This window comes from Artibeus jamaicensis, unplaced genomic scaffold (genome assembly GCF_021234435.1).
Source record: "Artibeus jamaicensis isolate MK-2021 breed Jamaican fruit bat unplaced genomic scaffold, CSHL_Jam_final contig_402, whole genome shotgun sequence".
Taxonomy (NCBI): Eukaryota; Metazoa; Chordata; class Mammalia; order Chiroptera; family Phyllostomidae; genus Artibeus; species Artibeus jamaicensis.
Genome location: NW_026521818.1, coordinates 7,532,786 through 7,551,065, shown reverse-complemented (window position 1 = coordinate 7,551,065; position 18,280 = coordinate 7,532,786).

Below are 18,280 nucleotides of genomic sequence, written 5' to 3'. Positions count from 1 at the left end.
TTCTCTCTGGCCCCAGGATAAAGGTGCAGGCAAACCCATGACTTTGGTCCCCCTTTAGATACCAGACAGTCCTAAAGTCACTTTAGCTCACACACACACACACACACACACACACACACACACACACATCGCACTTGCGAAATTAGACCATGCAGCCCTCCACATTAGTCAATACTGTGCACTCAGTTTAACACCCGATTTTCTCTCCTCGGGCCCCTGGACTGGCTCCAGACTGGCAGCCACCGTGAGCAGCTGTGAAAGACAGAGCAGGGAAGCAGAAAGCCCTCCAGGGCTTCTGTCACATTGGGTAGAAGGTCACAGGCAAGGTCTCACTTGAGCTGGCTTTGTCTCAGCAAGCTCTCTGCAGACATTTAAACCAACTCTTTCACACACTCATGAAACTCCCATGAACTCCATGAAAATTCCATCATGGAACCTCTTTCCTACATGCGACATCATTCTAGTTTTTTCCACACCCTTGTGACTTCCTTCTTAGCCCCCAGTCATTGAATGCCCCTTCCCTATGCTTGCTGCTTTGGTCCCTCTGCCCTTTTAAGCAGGCCTATTAGACCCCTGAGCTGGTTCTCCCTCCCACATGGCTCACATCTGGTCCACAGACGCACTTGCACGGCCTTTGCCCACACAACTCTGGGAAGGAAGGCTGATCGCAGGCAGCAGCGAGCCAGCCCTGCTTTCCCATCTGGATTGCCCAGGCTGGAGTCACACCCCGTCTTCAGTGGTTCCTAAAGGCAGTGCCCAGCACATCACTATTTCTCTGAGCACATCGGTGCCTGCCAGTCTCACTGGGCTTCCTATAAAAAGGAGCATTCACAGCAACGAGTCTCTCTGAACAAACCTCCACAACCCCTCCCTCTTCTCCTCTCTCAACTTCTGAAGTGGGAGAGGGAGCTGAGTCATGGAGCCATTTCTTGACATTTCCTTTGAAAATCAGCTTTGAGCTAATTTGGCACCACACTGTGGAGTTTCGCGTTTAACCTATCTCAGTGCTTAGTGGAATCTCTGTGCTTAAATACTTACATAAAAGACATGCCAGGCCAGCTGGGTCTCTAATGAGAGGGCCAGGGCTTGGCGCTCTAAGGGTGAGGGGTCCTATGCAAAGAACACTGAAGCCAAATGGGTCAAAGGTAGAAATGCTCTGAAGGAGCCTGCGCTGAAAAGTCAGCAAGCAGACACCAGCCCAGGACCGAAGGCAGTGCTGGCACCATGGACGTGGGGACAGAATAAAAAATCAGAATCTGGACAAAAATGGAACTGTTATAAGAACAACTCAGGAATGGATGAGATTTGGGATATTTTTCAGCCCACACTGTTAGGGTTTTAGTACTTCAATGAGGTGGAATATTTGAGGCAGAGACCCTGGATTGCTTTCCTCTGTTTTCAATAATTTTCCAAACCAACTTAGTTCTCCGCCTGAGGCAGACACAACCAAATTCTCTAGAATTTGCAAGAAGCCCCATGAGATTTCGGTAAGCTAGAGAACAGATGAAGGATGGACTCCCAGTACTCTCCATCTCCCTACAACAGGAGAGCAGCAATCCCACACCCAGAACCTGCTGGCCTTGTGAGGTCTGAATCCCTGATAGCCAAACTACTTGAAAAGAGTAAGTTTGCATCCTCACAGTCATTGCCTTCTCATTGCTACATCAGTACTGGCTGGTTCTGCTCATTGGCACATACCTAAGGGCAGCACCCCTAGGTGTGTGCCCACCAGCAACCAGAATCGAGGACAGCTCAGTCCAGGTGTGTTTTAGTAACAAATTCCTAATAGTGTTGAGGAAATGGAAATTGACTGCAGATCCCACGCCCAGCCAGTAACTGCTACAGTGCATGTCCAGTGGATTTGACTTCTGGACCACTAAACAGGTGTCCCCAAGAGAATAAGGCTACATGTTATGCCTTTTGACACCTGGGGCCACTACAGTTTTTGTGCTATTTAATGCAAGTCAAAGCAGGTGACTTTTGACAGACTTTGCAAACAGCAACTCCACAGTGCCTAGCAAACCATATGGCCTCAGCACACAAGACTGGGATCCTCAAAGTGTTCCACCCTCAAGAAAGAGTGGACTAGGAAGAGATCTACACACCGTCAAAACAAAGGATAGATGTATTTGTTGAAGTAACATATAGACTTTAAAATATGAATGCCATAGTGCGTAGGTAGAGCAGCAGATTAGAAATATAAAGAGAAATCAGTTAAGAGGAAAATAGACATGAAGCAGGGCTCAAGGATGTCACTCAAATAAATAAACAGATGCAAACCATAAAAGGGAGGTTAAGGGGAATGGAAGAGAGAAGGAGAAGGTCCAACATGCTTGAGGATCCAATCTTTTAAGAGATTAGGAGGGGAGAATGGAGGAAATGGGAGGAAGGCAATATGGAAGGAGACAATAGCTGTGAATTTGGCCAAAGACAAAAATCTTAATTTTAGGAGTCCCAAATGAGTCCCAAACGGAATTAGTATAGCCAAATCTATACATCAACCCTCATGGCGAAATTGTAAGAAACCAAAGACAAAAAGTGAAAAGGCTTAGCATAATGCTCTCCAGTTCCATCCATACTGTTGTGAAGACTAGGAGCTCCTTCTTTCTCTCTGCTGCATGGAATTCCATTGTGTAAATGTACCACAGTTTTTTGATCCATTCACTTACGATGGGTACCTAGGTTGCTTCCAACACTTGGCTATTGTAAATTATGCTGCTATGAACATTGGGGTGCATAGGTTCTTTTGGATTGGTGTTTCAGGGTTCTTAGGATATAATCCTAGCCATGGAATTCCTGGGTCAAAAGGCAAGTCCATTTTTAGTTTTCTGAGAAAATTCCATACTGTAAGCCAGGCAGTGAAAGACAAATACCATATGATCTCATCTTTAACAGGAACCTAAACAAAACAAACAAACAAGCAAACTATAACCAATGACACTGAAATAAGGAACAGGCTGACAGTGACCAGAGGGGAGGAAATTTTAGGGGAAAAGAGGAAGGGTTTACAGGAACAAGTATAAAAGACACATGGACAGAAACTAGGGTGGGTGGAAATGGGAGGGAGGTGGGGAGTACTGTGGGGGATGGCTGGGGTGGAAATAAAGGACAGAAAACTGTACTTGAACAATTAAATTTTTAAAATTAAAAAAAAATTAAGTGAAAAGGCCAGAGTAAAACAATCAGTTATTTATAAAGAAGCACTAATTAGACTAACAACAGAGTTCTCAACAGTAACCTCAGAAGAAGATAATCTAATAACATCTTCCAAGTACAAAGGGAAAAGAGCCATCATTCCAAAATTTTCAATGCAGCCAAACAACCATTAAAGAATGAGAATGATATAAAGACCTTTTCAGACATAACTGAAGGAGGAAAATGTTTCATGTTCTTCCTTATTGATGATATAATAAAACTATAGCTCATAGCTTATTGAAATCAATAAAATTCTATTCCCTAAACCTTGCAGCCTTAAAAAATGTGTCTATAATTCTCTCCACCCATGCATAGTATCACCATCTATTAGAAGCCAAAAAGTCACCAGCAAATAGCTTTTGCTGACACAGTGACGATTTCTGCACTGAACAGGGTCTCGGATGGAAATCACCCCTCTGTGCAGCACTGTGCAAAAAAGACAGGACCTGGATGCTGAGTCAGGAAACCTGCATTCGAGTTCTAGCCCTGCCAGTAAATGGCTGTGTGACTTTGGACAATGTACACTGGCTCCTCGTGTATAACAAGAGGTAAGTTACTTCCAGCTTCAATCCCCAGTAACCTGCAGTTTGCTCTGTACCTTCCTGACCGTTGTGAATTGGCATCCACCAAGGGGACCATGGAGTTATTTCACAGAACATAATCTGGATAGCTTGACCAATCTCAAACTGTCTTTCATTGAAAGAACTCAAGACTAAAATCTACACTCAGTAAGTAGAGACCAGTAGGCCAGAAAGTGTTTAAACCAACTTCTCATAAAAAATGTTTAAAAAAACTCTTGAAAGTTCAAAACTCCCCACCCACCCTCTCTCCAACATCCACACCAAAAAGTCACAACACTTCTGGTTTTGACAGATTTCAGCTGAAGGGACTAACCAAGACTCCTGTGAGTGCGAAATTGCTATTCCCCCAGCACTGCCCCCATCAGCCTCCATTCTTTCATCTAAAGACCTCAGCACTTTCTTTGTGGTTTAAGTTACTACTCTCCTACTTCCAACAGAGAAGGAAAAGATGATTTATCATCTTGCCTTTAATGACCACAAGAAATATTGAATTCTTCTGGCCCAAAAGAACACTCCCCACAGGGCATCATCTTAAATCTTAATTACAAGTTTATGTATTATTCAGGCAATGCTAGAAACTTAGCTTTGGGTTAGCATTATACCATTAGTCTTCATTTACTCTCCTTGATTCTCCCCTCAATTCCAAATGATGGTCATTCCAGTCCTGTTGCTTCTTTAATTACACTTCAGTTAGAATCACCTTTTCCCTCGAGAGTCTGACTTTCTCTGGCGGAATGCCCATGCTTTCTCCAGCAAAAGAGCTTGACTGTCCTCTGGGCCCCTTCCTGACAAGAGTTAGGGATGCAAACAAGTTATTTATCACCCCCAGAAATCCAGCAGAAGAGATCTCCCATAGGAAAGAATCATCAGGTTAATACAAAGGCAATTCTCTTCTCTTGGTGCCTATGTGCATACACCCACACAAGGCCAGTATCACACATATAAACTCCCACACAATGGCACTTAGTCAAAGGATAAAATAAGGCCAGTTTTTCACCAGTTGCTCAAGGATGCTATTGGCTTAATGAAAAGAAAAACCCTAAGATTCGAATATGAGCAGCTAATACTTATCATGTGCTTTCTGCTGGGGGGGGGGTGGGTGATCTGACTGCACCCCTGTGCCCTTTAGCTGTCTGCTGCTCCATTCACGTCTCCCCTGTATATTTCCAAAGCACGTCATCCTCTGTGCGCTGTGAGATCTTTGCAGATAAGCCTTTTTCATGTTTCGATGTGTTAAGGTACGATGAACAAACTGCCATCCCCTCACTCTCTTTCAGAAAGAGTCCTAAAATGAAAAGAATTCAATTTGAAATTGCTGCCACTCCTCAAAGGACACAAAAAGGTCAATCTCATAGTCATAAATGATTTGTTTTATTTTGCTTGGTTTGTTTTGGTTTGATGCCAGGCCTTTGGCAGGACAGAAAATAGCCAAATACTTTTGAGTACAATTGTGGGGATCTATTGTTCCTAAAGCACCAGGAACGTGCTGACAAAAGAGCTATTCAGTCCTTTTTAGGGTATTTTTTTCTTTATCGAGGTATAATTTAGATACTATAAAGTGCACATTCTTAGCTGTACAGCTAGGTGACTTTTTACTTATGTATGCAATCTAGGTAACTACCACCCAGATCAAGACATGCAACATTCCTGTCACTCTAGAAAATCCCTTTGTGCCTCTTCCCAGGCCAGTATCCACCTCAACAACAACCTCTGTTCTGACTTCACGGTCATCGGTCATATTTACCTGTCCTTAAATGTATGCATGTGAAGTCACCAGTATTACACTTTTGTGCCTGATTTCACCTGTTAAACAGAATGTTTCTGAGATTTGTCCTTGCTACATTTCTACTGTTTCCAGTTTGGGGCTATTATGACTAAAGCTGTGAACAACAATCTTTTATATACTCTGTGATGGGTGAGTGCACTGAATTCACTTGGATACACGCCTGGAAGCAGAACTGTTGGATTGTAAGACAGGAGTATGTTTAGCTTTGATAGATATCAACAAATAGTTTTCCAAAGTGGTTGAACCACTTTACACTTTTGTCAGGAGCTCCAGTTGCTGTACAATCTCACCATCACTTTTTAATTTGGCCATGCTACTAGGTTGGTACTACTCTCTCATTATGGTTTTAATTTGAGGGCTATGTCTTATTCTTATTGATTTATAGGTGTTTAATACCTATATATGCTGGATATGAGTACTTTGTCAGATCTACAGGTAGATAGATAAATATAAACATATACATACATGTATGTATTATGAAGATCTTTCCCCAATCTGTAGCTTGCCCACTCACTCTCAATTATGTCTTTTGATGAATGCAGCTTCTTAATTTTAATAAAGTCCAATTTATCATTTTCTTTCTTTTATGGCTTAGAACTCTTTGTGTCTTGTTTAAGAAATATGGCCTACTCCATGGCCATTTTCCTTTGCTAGTACTTTTATTGTTTTACTATTCACATTTAGATCTATGATCCACCTTGAATTAATTTTTATGTATAATATAAGGTCAAGGTGATTCATTTTTTCCCAAATGATACCACTTTGTCCTGAGCCATTTATTATAAGCAATCTTTTATCCTCTGAATTGCAATTGACACCTTTATGGCAAATCAAGTAACTGCCTAAGTGCACATCTGTTTCTGGACTCTACCTGTTCCATAGCCCTATTTGTCTACCCTTGCACATAAATATTATTTCCATGGCATGGGATTAGCCTCTGATGAATGCAAATATTTACCTTAATATTTGCCCACTTCACATGTAGGCCTCAGGGACTTTCACCGCACAGGATATGAACTGGTGTCTCTTACCTCCAAACCCCCTTCCCTACTCAGCTTTCTGATGCCGTGCCTGGGACTCTGCAAATGTCTCTCCTGTGCCAGCGGCTCCCTATAAGGTTCTGCTGAGAGAGGTCACTGGAGGGAGAGTGTGAGGCCTGCTGGAGGGACAGAGGATTTTCCCCTTCCCGTTCTCCCTTACCCCAGCGATGGTTCTTTATAGAAGCCGTAGCAGTTGATTTTAGTAGAAGCTGGATCCGTTTTGAGCTTTGCAGGTCTAGCCACATTGCACTTCCTCAGAGATACCACCACCGGGCAGCCAGTTTATTCTCTTCAAGTTCTGGGTCCAGCTCTGCAGTGCCCCAATTGCCAGTCTTTAGGGTCCTATTAACCTCATCCACTTTCATTTTCCCTGGGTCTATGGGTGGCAGAAGCTTCCTGCAGTTCTATCTCTGATCTTACATCACCAATCCTTTACCGCTTTTTATTTATTTCTTACCTCATTCATCCTTCACTGTCTTTCAGTTTTCCAATACCGATTCCCTGTGTTTCTTCTTTCATGTTAAAATATTTGGTGTCCTGCTGTTTGCCTGACTGGACCCTGACTGACACACTCATTAACCAGAGGGGACGAAATAGAATTGAGTGGGTTGGGAGAATGCGCTCACTCTCCCTCCTGGAACAGGAGCCCACGACCTCTGGCTTCTGCACACCTGCCCAGAGATGAACACCCACGCTCATCCTATGCCCATCCAGCTAAATGCAGCACCAGAAAACATGGAGGCACAAAGGCCTCTTTGAAAAGGCTGACATTTCCTGAGGGACACTGAAGTTGCTAAAGTAAAAAACTTGTGTTGCAGGAGAGGATCATGTAGAAGAAAGTGAGGTCAGTACCGGAAGGAACATGCAAGAGCATACTCAGCATATGAAAGCCAAAAGCCCTTCCCTTGTACAATAAAAAAACTTTTAGACAAATTAACACTTCCACTATTGCCCTTCCTATCACGCTGTATCCTTTTGGGAGTGTCTAACCCTTCAGTAAAGTACTTTATAGTTACAGACTTTGGTCTGCAGAGACCTGGGGAGTGGTGGGACTAGGGAAGAATGGGGTCTACTCTGCCCCATTTTCCCTCGTCTGAAAAGCCTTATGAGTGACCATTTACAAATAAATATTCTCTTGGCTTCCTTTTGAGAAAACTCAGAAGACAATAATTGAAACAATATATTATTTTAAAGTGAATATGATGGAGAGGAGAAATAAAAGAATGATGAAAAATAGTACTATTTTGACATTTCCAAATTATGTAGCAATCAATTACCTACATGTTTAGGATTTTATTCATTATGAAAAATAGTCCTGAGTTTGCATGAATTGCTGCTTTGGTAAAGCTGCTAGCATAACTAAGCTGCTTATACATTTTTTAAAGATTATTTATTTTTAGAGAGGGGCAGGGAGGGAGAAAGAGAGAGAGAGAAATATCAATATGTGGTTGCCTCTCCTGCGCCCCCAACTGGGGACCTGGCCTGCAACCCAGGTATGTGCCTGACTGGTAATTGAACCGGTGACCCTTTGGTTCATGGGCTGGCACTCAATCCACTGAGCCAGTCCACCCAGGGATGAATATATGTTTTTTAAAAATAAATGCTGTGTCTCCAGAACTCAAAAAAATGAAAAAAGATAAAATGATGACAAAAGAGTAGAAGATACAAATCATATGTATATATTTATACATACATATATTTTTCAAGAAAGAGGCAATAGAATAGATGAGGCAGAAGCAATTTCAGAAGAAAATGTTCCCAAGAAGAAAGTCTTGAGTCTGCAGTTCAAAATGATTAAATTAATAGAAAGTAGCTCCTAAACCACAAGGAAATGAACTGATAAAGTCATTAGAAATAAAAAGAAAGTTCCAAAAGGTGGCAGTTACCTGTATAATATATGAAACTCAGTGACTTTCTTATACACAAAAGGTAGCATGTAGAAAATAGAATATTTTTAAATTCCAGATTTCTGACTTAGATGCTCCCTCCCCAATCAGACATGCACTCAAACACATAGCAATTTCATTAAAATGATAGTAAATCCACACTAATAAACATAAATCACAGCAATAGTGAATTAAGAACTATTTTTATCAGAAATGTGATGGCTTTCTGGAAGATAAAAAGCAGACTAGATCATAATAACAGGTAAAGCAGCGCAGAGAAAAACAAACTCAATGTAAGCACAGGATAAGCTTTAGGAGAGGCAGGGGTCATTCCTGCCAGAAAAGCTCCAGGCTCAGAATTGGCAGGAAAAGCTAGAGGAGCTGTGGGGCAGCGTTTAAGGTAATTAAGTAACGGATTGCCTTTGACGGCTAAGCCAGGCAGGCCATCCCAAGCCCTGCGTGTACAGAACAGCTGTCTGCAGCACCTGCCCTCAGCCAGAAGGCTGAGAACCACTTCCTTAAATCTAAACCAGCTGACTAATCTATTATGGATGCTAGAGCCTGATCCAGCTCTTCTCAGGGGTGAAACCGAAGTACACATCTCCCCTGCCCCTACCTGTAAAGTCATCTTCACCTGGCAATCATAGGGGGCCTTTACCAAAGGAAGGTCCACCTATGAAACAGCTCACACCCACTAGCACAAAGCCCAGAGCCCACAGCCTGTGCAAGGGATCCGTAGTTTGGGTGAACATAGAAACATCGGTTGCCCATTTTAATCAGCATAAAAATACATGTACAACGAAGGATAATCAGTGTTATGAAGCAGATCAGTAGCCTCAGGGAGGTAGAATCAACTGAACAAAACTACTGAAGAAAACATTTGCCAGAGGCCATAAAATAAAACCTGAATAAATGGAGACATAAGCCATGCTAATGGAAGGAAAGGGAACACTGCAGACCCTCAACTGTCCCCCATATAAAACTCGTGCACCCCAAATATAAACCCAACAAGACTTTTCATGGAAAACATATTTTAAAAAATGGATTCCAAAATTCATAGAAGAGAAAATGTGCAAGAACGGCCCTGTCAATTTCGAAAAATAACAAAAGAGAAATTTCCTACCAAATATCAAAATATACCGTAAAGATTTAGTAATTAAAATTAAGGACAGCAAAGATTTAGAAACAAAAACACAACCAGAAGAGACAGAAAACTGAACTGTATGGAAGTCCAACAACCATTCACCCAGACCAGTAAGAGGGGCAGAGTTGGCAGCCTGCAGAGAGGGGTCGAGGCAGGAAAAAGTGTTGACTGCCAGACCCAGGAGCCCAGGCGGTGTAGGGCTGACCATGGTCACACATTCGTGGGCAGATAAACCAGGCAAAAATGGGCAGTGAGACAGACCACACAACCCAGGGCTTCAGCGCCAGGAAATGAAGCCTAAAAGCACTGAGCTGCTGGGAGAGACTCCTAGCCTCACAGGAGAATTTGCTGGAGAGACCCACAGGGTCCTAGAACATACACAAGCCCACCCACCTGGGAACAAGCATCAGAGGCCAATTTGCTTATGGAAAGCGGCAGAGGGAACTGTCATCCAAGAGAGATTAGAACAAGCACCATTGCTCCTTCTCTGACCCTGCCCCCACATATGGCATCACAACCCAGCTACTTGGGTTGCCCAACCCTGGTGAACATCTAAGGCTCTGCCTCTCATACATAACAGGTGCAACCTGACCAAAAAATCGTGGCTTAAACAGAAGAACAAATCACAGCCCCAGAGCCAATACTTTTAAGCAACCAAGAGATAGCCAACCTATTAGATGCACAGTTCAAAACACTGGTGATCAGGATGCTCACAGAACTGGTTGATTTTGGTTGCAAATTAGATGAAAAAAAGAAGGCTACACTAAATGAAATGAAGGAAAATGCACAGGGAACCAATAGTGATAGGAAGAAAACTAGAACTCAAATCAATGGAGTGGACCAGAAAGAAGAAAGAAACAACCAAACAGAAAAGAATGAAGAAATAAGAATTCAAAAAAATGAGGACAGGCTTAGAAACCCCAAGGACATCTGTAAATGTTCCAACATCCAAATTATAGGGGTACCAGAAGGGGAAGAGGGAGAGCGACAAGTGGAAAACTTGTTTGAACAAATAATAAAGGAGAACTTCCCCAATCTGGCAAAGGAAATAGACTTCCAGAAAGTCCAGGAATTTCAGAGAGTCCCAAAGAAGGTGGACTCAAAGAGGAACACATCAACGTACATCATAATTACATTACCCAAGATTAAAATGAAGGACAGAATCCTAGAAGCAGCAAGAGAGAAGGGGACAGTCACCTAGAAAGGAGCTCTCATCAGACTGTCAGCTAATTTCTCAAAAGACACCTTACAAACAAGAAGGGGCTGGAAAGAAGTATTCCAAGTCATGAAATCCAAAGACCTACATCCAAGATTGATCTATCCAGCAAAGCTCTCATTTAAAATGGAAGGACAGATAAAGTGCTTCTCAGATAAGATCAAATTCAAGGAGTTCATCATCACCAAGCCCTTATTATATGAAATGTTAAAGAAAAAGAAGAAAAAGAAAGATAAAGAAAAAGAAGATAAAAATATGAACAGTGAAAGGACAGCAAACTCAGTTATTAAGAACCACACCTAAAACGAAAGCAAACTAAGAGGACAGCTAGATCAGGAGCAGAACCATAAAAATGGAGATCACATGGAGGGTTATCAACAGGGGAGTAGGAGGAGAAGGCACAGAGAATAAGTAGCATAGACTGTGGGGAGAAAATAGACAGGGGGAGGGCAAGAGTAGTGTGGGAAATGCAGAAGCTAAAAAATGTATGACACATGGACATGAACTAAAGGGGAGGGGGGAATGTGGGTGGGAGGGGGTGTTCAGGGTGGAGGGGAATGAAAAAAGAAAGGGGACAACTGCGATGACATAATCAATAATTGCTAATTATTGATTATGTCAATTACTTAAAAAAGAAAAAAATTACTCTCAATAAATAAGCGTAATACTCATATGATGTATTCCCTCAAACCAGAAATAAATAAATAAACCAATATGTAAAGGATCAAAAGGCACAACAGACATGTCCTAAGAAATAAATTTTTGATCAAGATATATTAAGCAAAGAAATCTAAGTGAAAACCATCAAATTAACTAAAGTTAAAAAGGATTGATACTATATTTTAAATTTTTTATTGATTTTAGAGAAAGGGAAAGGGAGAGAGAGAAACATCAATTTGTTGTTCCACTTACTGGATCATTGGTTTATTCTTGTATGTGCCCTGACCAAGGACTAAACCCATGACCTTGGCACAGCAACATGATTCTCTAAAAACTGAGCTACACAGCCAGGGTGGCACTCTATTTCAGAGAGAAGATAAGGGGAGAAAAAAACACTAAAATACTTAGCTGATGAGAATGTCTATTGGGATAACTTCTTTTGATGGAATTTGGCAATATTAAAGTAAAACACATATATTCTATCTAATAATTCCAGATTTATCCCATAGAAGTACTTTGAAAAGAGTGAAAGAATGCTCATTTAAACATATTTGTAATAGTGGAAAATAGGAAAGAAATATTTCTTTCTTTCCCATTGATGTTCATACAGATTCATCAATAGATTATTCATCAGTCAGAGTACAGTTATTGATAAAGTTCTATGCAGCTGTTTTAAATAGAATGGAAGAATTCCACACAAGTGCTGTTCGACCAGGGGCAATCTCGTCCCTTCCTTCAGAGACCGTTTACCTGGACGCAGTTTGGTTGTTACAACCAGGGAGGGGATGTGCTATAGACATCTAGCAGGTAGAGGCCAGGAGTGCTGAAATCACAGGACAGTCCCTCACAACAAAGAACTCTCAAGCTCCAAATGACACACTGCTCTGCATGAACTAACAGAGAGAGCGCCCATGATATATTAAGTGGAGTGCAGAGGAGGGCAGTCAACTTGCAGAACAGCACATATATGATAATCCCAATATTTATAAATATTCTTTAATATTAGCAGTAATAGTAATTAATGCATTGAGTGTTAATTCCAAGAGAAAGTCTAATAGAATGTTTAAAACAACTGATATTAGTAATTAACCCCATTTCAAGGCCTGGCCTACTTGATAGGATTCTTAAATTCTCCTCTCTCTGTCTCCTAGCCAGAGGCAGACGGTAAATAAAAATTCTTACAAAACTGAATAATTTTCTAGAAAATCAAAATTGCCTCAAGAAGATATATCAATAACAATACAGAAATGTTTAAAGAATGTTGTAAAATTATCTTTACCAAGAAGAGACGAGACTCAAGTTTACAGGTAAAGCCTTCCATCCTTCAGAGACAGGTAACACCCCTGCCATAGAAATTATTCCAGATCTTAGATAAAGTAAAAAAAACTTCTCAATGAATCACATACCAGTAGTAAGTTCCTGATACAAAATCTGACAAAATAATATAAAAGAGAACTATAAGTCAGCCTCTTTATAAATATGGATTTGATCATTTAAAATAAAGCTGGCATACTTATAATTTAATAACTCACAAAATTCAGTAAGCCCAAATAAAACCAAATCAAATCCAGGACATTTTTTCAGATGGACAAACAAATTTTATTGCAAGAATGTAAGAGTGACATAATATGAAGAGATGTATTCATATAGTTTATCACACATTAGAAATTTCAAAGAAAAACGTGAAGTCTTTGAAACAAGTACAGAAAGATGTTTGATGAAACTCGTCATTCAGTCCTTGCTTTAAAAAAAAACAACACTTTATAAACCTCTTAGTAAACTAGACTCAGAAGAATATCTCAAGCACCTCACAGAATGCTTACAATGGCGGAAACATTCGATAAATGATTATCAAATGACTGCATAAACAATGCTTACTTCATGTGATAAGGAATATTAACCTTAAGGCAAAGGCAGTTATTTTACACTCAATGGTAAAAACTCAGAGGCCTTCCTTTATCAGGGATTACCAAAAAATGCTCACTCTACTGCTCTGTACCTCTGAAGTAAGATAAGGGGTTGGGGACATGAAATGCAGAAATACCTATTTTTTAAAAGGACGAAATGATTATTGTTAACAAATGATCTGATGGCCTCCCTGGAAATTCCTTATTCTCTCTTCAACTCTTCTTCCACCTCACTCCTCTCAATGCCTACCCCCTCCTCCCCCAAACACAGGGGCACACATAAGCCTTCACAGGATGGGAAGAAAACCACTCAGGCCTATCAATATTTTAAAGCCAAATCTTTAACACTGTCTCCATTTGACGTCTATTATCCCAGGCTCTCCCTCCATCTGTGCCCCCCAAATTTTCACTGTCCTTTGGCCACAGCAAACCACCTTCCAGTCTCCCTTCAGTCGCTTCTTTTTGTGCTCAACACTGAGATCAGTTCTGTGGCTTTAAACTAGTGGCTCAAAAAGCAGTGTCTGCAACCTGCTGTTAGGAGAAGAGTGAGGGTCTGCCTTCTGAACCGAAACCTGACCCAAAAATGCAAGTCCTCTCTCTGCCTTCTAGACACCTTCATTTCATACACCATGCAGTCTATCAAAGAATAAAATCTTTAATGTATCTATTGTACATAAATTCTTGTAGCATTTTCTTTATTTTATTCACTACCAATTCGCTGTCATCAGGGAGTCCACTTTCAACCAGAAAGGGTAACAGTTTTTAAAAAGGTTTTAGAACGGACACTTTCTATGTCATCCATTTGTGCCTGTTACGTCTCATAGCCACCACAGACAAAGCCTGAAAAGCACTGTTGCATGTGAAGTGAACCAGTGACAATGTAAAAAGCAGGGTGGTGTTGAGCATATTGTATAGTGGGAAGGATACAATTTCTGGTTAGTCAGAGAGAAAGTGAATTAGACTCTACTAATCAATCGCTTCAAAGATTTTAATGTACATTGTTATTAGTCTGAGTTCATAAACATTTTCTTGTAAGTTTTCCGTCCACTATACAAAAAGCAAAAAATAATCGAGAGCTTAAAAAACTATTTGAAGTTCCACTCTATCTTAAACATAGCTTTCTTTTGAAAAACAATAACGCTGATCCAGGCTATGAGGAATTCCATGAGACTATTTCACAGTGACTGGTTTCTTATTTAGTGATGTGATCATCCATAAAATGGAGTCCTCTCAGGGTTTACTGAGCTATTTTTAATTGTTTTTCTTTAAAGTCAAACTGAAGGACTCTTCTAAGAAGAAATGATATATCCCCCTGGGCATGTTTAAGTGGTTTAGGCCAATAAATAACACCTTCAGCCAAAGAACTGTTTTTAGGTTTCTCATTCATTTAAAATCTAGATTTATAATCCTAAAGGTTCTACAGTTAAATTTATATACACACACTTATACACACATATGTACATATATGTATAAGTATATTCATATTCTGGTATGTAGTCTAGTATTATAGTGATAGTATTTCACATTCTTATAAGCATTTTCTTTTCCAATATTAAAAATGTTTCTTACTTGAAAGGACTATGTACATTATGACGTCTCAACATGATTAATCAAATTTAGTTCTTAAGAATGTCAGCAACTTAGGCTGACTGCATCAATGCCAGCAATACATTTACTAAACCCGGTGAGTGCAGCATGCAGTACAGAGCATGGCACAGACGTATTTACCAAAGTCCAACCATGTAAAATGAATGAAAGGAATTGAGCTGAAACATGAGGGACAAGCTCTGGCCTGGAAATTTAGAAACCAAAGTCTGAATTTTAACGTGTGCTACCAGGGTAAAATGCCTCATCTTCCTGAGCCTCTTTGGCAAGGTTAGTTTTCATAGTGACACCATCCTTCAGATCTTTGCTCCTACTAGTGACAAGTGACTGAACCATAGGTCAAGGGTACCAGAGACCTGCACAAGGGCCTGGCTCCTAGATGACCCTGCTTTGGTGCCCACAGAACTACAGTGGGGCCAACTGCCTTCCTACCCCTTCTGATACCTATATGCAGGCTCTATCCTCATCTCTTAAGGTTTTCCAAATATACCAAAACAATGACACTTTGTCACTCAAATCCCCGGTCACACATCCAACATCCTATCCTCTCCAGGATAAATATTCTGAATTCCTTCCAACATTTCTTACACTCAGAGTGACCATGCCATTTGGTTTTCCTGGGATAGTCCTAGTTTAACCTTGTTTTCCAAGAATATTAAGTATATCTTTTCAAAGCATAAAGTTCAAAAAGTTAAACTGCAAACAAATACCAAAAGAATGTGTGTCAAATATTTTACTCAAATTATTAATTAATGAGAGATCACTAAGATGGTAGAGAAGTTGAAAAAGAGATGCTAAAGTAGGTTTGCTGGTTGAGTTGTAAAGCTGCTTAATACCCTAAGAAGAACTGAACAAAGAATCTTGGGCTAATCTTTTCTACCAGACAGAAGTCTACAAAGTAGACTTCTTAGTGCCTGGGTCCAAAAATGATATCTCCTAGGGAATCAATGGGCATCCATGGGCAGGCCTGATAAATAATGCCCCAGTATAATGCTGAAAGGACATACGAGCATTCTCTTGCTTTATTTCCAAATTTTGAATAATTTTTCTTAACAGACGCCAACTGTTAAGGGTATCCCAGTTTGAGTAACAAATTACATGGCCACCAAGCTTACAGCGCTTTGGGACTGCCACAATGACAACATCCCACCAAACCCTCACCCCCAGGCAAAGCGTACCACACCCACCTGGAGAACAGCCTCAGCAGATGCTCAGCTCAGCATTCACCACCTTGCCCTTGAACCTGCCTCTCCAGGCCTTGCCTCCAGGTGTTCCCTCCACCCTGCCCTGCCGGATGCTCTTTCCAGCACGCTTCATTGGGTTTTGCCTCCTAATGATCACCCCAGCTCTGATGCTTGACTAATTGCTCCGAGTTCCTTGACTTTAATCTGCTCCTCAACTCTGGAATAATATTCAGCCTCTCCAGCAGATGCATGGATAACAAGCCCCCCTGCCAGCAGGCCCCAGGGTGCTTTTTCTGGAGTACTGACCTTGCATGTGTATGACCTTACTTGTCACTTCACCCTTGATGATTCGAGAATATTTGAGAACATTGCCAGAAACCACTTCACCTGAGAGTCAAGATCATGAAAATTTCTACTCCTGTCTCTGTCAGTTTCCTGTGTGAGAGCTTCACCATCAAATCTCAGAACAACTTCACCCCACCCTGACCCCTGACCTCCAGCTATACACTTTAGATCATCTTCTAGGCCCCAAGATGGCAAACTAAAGCTTTCAGGCCATATTCAGAAACCACCTGACTTTGCAAATAAAGTTTTATTGGAACACAGACACTTGTGTCCATTTATTTATGCATTGTCTGCGGCTGCTTTGGGGCTTCAAAGGCAGGAGTAAGTACTTATGATAGTGACAGTATGGCCCACAATGCCTAAATATTTACTATCTGACCCTTCACAGAAGAACTTTGTGGTCTCAGTGTAGAACCTGTTCCCATTCCTTCAAAGCCCATCTTGAAGGTTATCTGGTACATTCTCCAATATATCACTTCTCTGCTAGGCAGAGTTAATATTAACCTTGTCATCTACATATCTAGGGACCTCTGTGGATCACCTATGATAGCAATAAACACTGTAACACAATAACAATAATTGTTCATTAGAGATCTAACTCTCTCTCTCTCTGATGGGAGCATTTATTGTCAGGAGTAGGACCATGCTATCTCGAAACACCCAAGACCTACGTAGTACAGTATATGACCTACAATTGGCAATCATAATTTATTAATTATTTTTATTACCGAACAACTGTGTCCAAAGCACCAGAATAAGCATGTACATGCATTTTTTTTATACCTCTCACAATAACTTTCATAAAGAGGCTGAAGCTCTGAGAGATCAAGTAGATGGTTAAAATAACAGAGTTAATAGAAGGTTGATCAATGGTGAACTCTGAGTTCTCTGCATCTAATGCCTGGGCTCCTGGCCCTTAAGCTATTCAATTAGCATTTATAATAAGCCTTATGGAAAATTCCCCATTTGTTCCTCACTCTGAAATAGTTGGAAACCCACTCAAAGCTAAGAGCAGAGGCTCTGTGCTTATGTGATTCATCTGTTTAACAAACTGAGATTCCAGAACCCCTCGGGAAGCTGCAGTGTTTGTGAAGGTGTCCCACTAATGAGGCTGTCTGGCATCAGCTTTGCCCTGTCCTGGGACCGAGGAAGCACCCTGTTCCCCACAACTGGCAGTAATGCTCCAGGGTAGGCAGTAACCCAGCCGGGGAGGCCGGGATAGTCAACATGGCTAGATCGCCTCTACAGGCCACAGGAAGGACCTGTAAGTACAGAAATAGCCTCAATCGTCCTTTTGAAACAATATGTCCAAAAATTTATCTGCAAATAGGAAATGAGGCAAAAAGGGTACACAGCACATACTTTCAGAATCATATGGGGGGAAGGGTCGCCCAGGTGTTGTGTGTCGGAATGTCCTGTTTGCCACTGATCAAAGGTCCTAGACTTAGGGAACTTACTTGTTAACTTGTTTGTTTCTGTTCAGTAGAACAGACAACCCCAAAGATTTATGTCCTGAAATACATTAAACAGTTTTATAACTAACTCAGAAATCTTTTCCTAATATTTCTTTACTAAATTGACTATAACTGTCCTAGTTTCTTAAATACTCTTTCAACTAGTATGGACATCTAACTAGTTCCTTCATTAAGTAATGATTTAAATAAAATCAATAACACATGTTCATTTTTTTACCTGGGAATCATATTACCTCTCTGAAAAATATACTTTATG